A 5,277-nucleotide genomic window follows, 5' to 3' on the forward strand; every position below is an offset into this window, starting at 1 on the left:
TTTTCCATTTCAAACAAGCGCGCTGTTTTCCGTTTTTTACTTCCCCATACGTCAGCGTACTTCCCAAACGTCAGTTTTTACGACACGCCAACGTATTAGGAAGTAACTGAAAGCAGTGCTCAAATTGTTTGAAATGTCAAAGCATGTTGTAAAATACCTAATAGGAGATAACGTATTCATTTTTTGATTAATATGTACTTTAGTAACGTCAATAAGTGTAATTGCCTACTCTTGGTCTTCTCCTTTTTACAGTTAATTACTTACCACTTGCCCTACTTTTTAGTTTGGTAATTGTTTATCATTTGCAGTTAGTATGAATGTTTAACATTCTTGGTATGGCAAAAAAATCTGCTGTTTTGCTGGAGATGCAGCAACCTCCAGATTGCAGCAACCTATGGATGGACTCATGCTTGCATGCACTATCTGCCCTGTTAGACTTGCACTATGAGTGTCCAGGCATGAAATGGGAGAAGAGATATTACAATGAAGAAATATGAGGACTGGCAACTCTGTTGTTCATTCACACAAATGTTGGTTCATCTGCTCTCTGTCTGTCTGGTCCTCCTGCCTGCCCGGCTGAGAAAAATAAAAGACAGAGAAAGAAAAAAAGAAATCAATTGACTTAGCACGATTAGGCTGTTCCTTGACCCACAAGCAGTGCCTCTCATTAGGATCCTCATTTGTGGAGCGGTTTCAGAGGCAGTAGACTGGCGCGTAATGCGCAACATCTGCCCTGTTAGACTTGCACAGACAGACACATGGCATTTCTCCTGTATGAATCAGCTTTTCTCTTCTCTGCCTGCCTCCCAACAAAGCTCCTTGTTTAATGGAGATGGTGACCAATCATCCATTTAGCAGCCTGATTCTGTATCTGGATCACTGGAAAAGGGGTTTGTTCCCCACTTCATATCATTACAGAGGAGGACAAACGTCACCAGTGACTTTCTATGGGGTCCCAGTCAGTGATTAGATGTATGACTAATTCAGGCCCATTACATCCAGATATCAGGTGCATGCACGGTTAGAAATAAATTGCCACTCTATGGCTGCGTTCACAAAGGCAACCCAAGTCTGATCTTTTTTTCCACTAATTGGTCTTTTGACCAATCACATCAGATCTTTTCACATCAGCTATATTTCAGAGCTGATCTGATTGTTCAAAAGACCAATTAGTGAAAAAAAGATCTGAATTGGGCTGCCTGTCTATATGCAGCCAATGTCATCCACAAACACCCAAAGTAAATATGACTAAATAACAATTACAACATCCTGTGTAAAAGGACGAATGTCATTTTAGTGATAAGTATAGGCCTATTTTATATAACATAATACCTCACATCCAGAAAACATCCAGATTGGATCCATCCATCCAGATCCAATGTTTTTGGCAGAAGCCCCCCTATTCACACACATCCCCTTTTCATGTTATTTGGCCCTCGTTTCCAATACAGGTTACATTACTGCAACATGTTCCACCATGTTTTGACAGTGTGTCTTACGCGGTCTCTGAGGATGTCTGGAGCAGTGTGTGTCTCCCCTTTTAAGTGTTTGTTGTCTGTCCTCTTAATGACAGATTCATCTACATCTGAGGAACATTTTAGGCACATAAAACGCAGCTCTCAGCCAGACCCCTTCATCTCACCACTGATCTGTGCTTCCTGCATTTGAAAATAAAAAATACTTTTCAAGTCCTGACTGACTGAACACAAACTCTTGTCGTCTTTTGATTTGGCTCCTGTTCGTCTTTCATCACACCGTTTTAAGATGTGTGACAGGTTATATAGTTTTATTTAAGTTCATTATTCCGAGAAAAACAGGTGTTCCCGTGTGCAGTGTGTGTGTGCCCAGTTCTCTCCGGGTGCAATATACTGCCTGTGAGTCATCCTGAAATGTTAGTTGCCTGGAGATACATTTATAAGAGAAATACATTCAGTATACCGTCTCTTTATGTTGTCCTCCTCTCCTGTCAATTACAGACTAGTGTCTCGTGACAGACTGTTTCATAAATGTAGCACATGGTTTTGGGTGCAAAGATTAATTATACAGGACTTATGTGTTATTTTCAGGCTTACTGTGAATTAAGTGCATTGTATTGTCACTGTAAATTGATGGAGCATAAGAAAATCCCTCACATAGCAAATGCAGTGATATATAAGTCAGAAGAACATTATGTTAAAGATGTTAAATTGACTCTTGTGAGTCGAGGGTCTTTTAGGCCACTCAGCCCTAATTGCCACCAGTGTTCTGATGTGACGAGCCAGCCCATAAAATGAGTAGGCTTTACACTGTGGCAGTCCCAATGAGCATACTGTTCTCTTGCCTTCTCTCTCCACAGAGCCACATAGACAGAGAACAGTGAATAAAATCAAATCAGCACGGAGGTGGAGAAACGACACGGAATCTTGATCATGCAAATGCCTCCATCTGCATGAAAAATTCAGGAAACAAGTGACAAGCACCTGGTTGGCTGAGGAGGAGTGAGGGAGGAAGGGAAGCCGAGCCTGGAAGCGAGCGACATTCCGTGGAGAATTCCGGGGAAGTATAATTGTCTCCGCCTGCCACCTCAGGTAGGAGGACTGTCGTCTGCATAATAACGTTACCTTTGATTCCAACTGAGGGAGGTGAGAACCAACAGAACGAACAGGGGGCTTACGATCACACTGACTAAAGAGTCACAAGTCGTGTTGCCTTTGAAGAAACACAGGAAGTACAAGTGTCAGCTGGGATGTCAATTTGAACTCTGTTTAGCGGAACGTCTCTCTCATTCCAGAATGGAAATGAGATTCCAACCTGTGAGAGCACTGAGTCTCATATGACATCACAGTCACTTTGCTACTCCACTGAGGGCTCTGTTCTCTGAGATGGGTTTCATTACAGAAGTGTGGGTGGCTAATCTGATGAATATGGATGGGTGGATATGACATTGGGTAGCTTTTTAACGTGAAAGGCTGTATATAGCTCACTTTTTTTGAATATCTGCAAATATTCATGCAGTTGTATTTTTAATATCTGCTGAGAATTTTGGACATTGTAGGTTGTGACAGTGGAAAGAATGAAACACCCTGCAGCTAGTTTTCTCAACTGGACTAGAGAATGATATCAGTCGCTCAGTCTTGACGTCAAGCATGAGCCATTCTCATGTTCAACCTTGTGGGATCTCGCGCCTCAAGTCTCATAATACCCAATGACAGAGAGGCCATTGATTCCCCCCTCCTCCCCCCTCTTCACCCCTCTCCCACACTAAACCTATCTGTATACCTAAATCAGACAACTACAGCGCCGTGTCCCAACCCCCCCCCCACCCCCCCCCCCACACACACACACACATCCCCACACCCCCCCAGCACAAGCCCCTCAGTTCAGCCCCGGTTCTGGCCCTCTTCTTGACTCCCATCTGATGACCTTCTGAGCCATCCTCAGCAGACAGGCCCTGCTCATAATGGGAGGATTGATGAGAGGAGAGCCCACTTCCTGGGGGCCAACGTGGGACGGGGGGGGGGCGTAGTGTCATGCCTCGGGTCCAAGCTTACCCATGGCTCACCCATGTGGCGTGCCACTCCCCCCTGGTATAGTGTGGGAAAGAGGAGTCTGAGTATTTCTCCCAGGGCTCTGCATTGGTAGGCCTTGTCTTGTCCTTGGCTGGGTACTGACTGACTGAGAGGACATAGCAAGGTAGTGAGGTTGTGTTTGAGTTCGCATTTCCCTCGAGAGGTAGCATCTAGGGCCTGGCGGTCTGATACTGTACAGAGAGAGAACATGTGACGACTTCACCGTGGAACAAGGCGCACGCTATTGAAACTATGGTTTATCATCTTTTAGGTCTTTGTTACGCTAAAGGGTACATACATTTGAATTCAGTCACTTTTTTTGACAGCACCCCTTTTGATTTGAACAAAACCTTCCATACATATTATGTAGAAGTGGTCAGAAAGTTAGTTTTTGGACCTGAACGCCAAAACATTCAAGAGATAAAGGTGCTCAATAAATGTTCAGATAGGTTGATAACCCTGTTTCTAAGCTGTAAAATTATATCAAACTCAACTGTTTATCTTTTCCAGTGATAAAAACATGGATGTCTCATGGTATGGTGGGGTATGCAAAATGGGTCAACTTTGAGCACATCTATCTCCTGAATGTTTTGGCATTCAGGTCCTAAAACTCACATTCTGAGCACTTCTTCCATGGACAAACATGTACAGTGTGGAAAGTTGTATTTTTTTATCAAAAGGGATGCTCTCAAAAAGTAATTGAATTCAAATGGATTTACCCTAAAGCGAGGAGATAAAAATACACTCTATATAATGGCTGAGATGGAAATAGATATACAGGTATCTGCCAAAATAAAGGAAACAGCAACATAAAGTGTCTTAATAGGGTGTTGGGCCGCCACGATCTAGAACAGCTTCAATGCACCTTGGCATAGATTCTACAAGTGTCTGGAATTCTATTGGAGGGATGTGACTCCATTCTTCCACGAGAAATTTCATAATTTGGTGTTTTGTTGACGGTGGTGGAAAACGCTGTCTCAGGCGTCGCTCCAGAATCTCCCATAAGTCTTCAATTTGGTTGATGTCTGGTGACTGAGACACACAGACACACACACACCCTTTAAACCCTCTAAGCTCCTTTGAGACCCCTCTTTCAAAGTCACTGAGATCTCTTCTTCTAGACATGGTAGCCAAAATAATGGGTAACTGGGCATTTTTATAGCCTATATGACCAAGTGATCAAGTGTTTTCTTTATTTTGGCAGTTACCTGTATATTTGGAGAGAAAGAGATGACAGATACACTACTGTCAGGCGCGCGTAACATAACACTTAAATTACACTCAACATAGACCTTGTGATTCAGACAAGCCTAGTTCATGAAACTTCCAAGTAATGAACAATGAACCCCAGGAGGTTGGCGGCACCTTAATTGGGGAGAACGGGCTCGTGGTAATGATTGGAGCGGGATCAGTGGAATAGTATCAAATACATCAAACACATGGTTTCCAGGTGCTTGATGCCATTCCATTTGCTCTGTTCCAGACGTTATTATGAGCCCTCAGCAGCCCCCACTGCAGTGAACATATTACATCAGAGGTGAGGTGATCATACTGAACATTCTCAGAGGTTCAGAATGTCACCGAGCCCCCGGCCAAACAGCCCAGAATGTCCTCGCAGAGAGCAGTCAGTTAGAGCAGAATTAGAGCAGGTGTGTGTGTGGTGCCCGATCGTGGTCCCTCCCCTTTCCGCTCCCCTCTGCCTTCCATGACATGATCGAATTGACCTTTT

This window comes from Salvelinus namaycush, unplaced genomic scaffold (assembly GCF_016432855.1).
Source record: "Salvelinus namaycush isolate Seneca unplaced genomic scaffold, SaNama_1.0 Scaffold826, whole genome shotgun sequence".
NCBI lineage: Eukaryota > Metazoa > Chordata > Actinopteri > Salmoniformes > Salmonidae > Salvelinus > Salvelinus namaycush.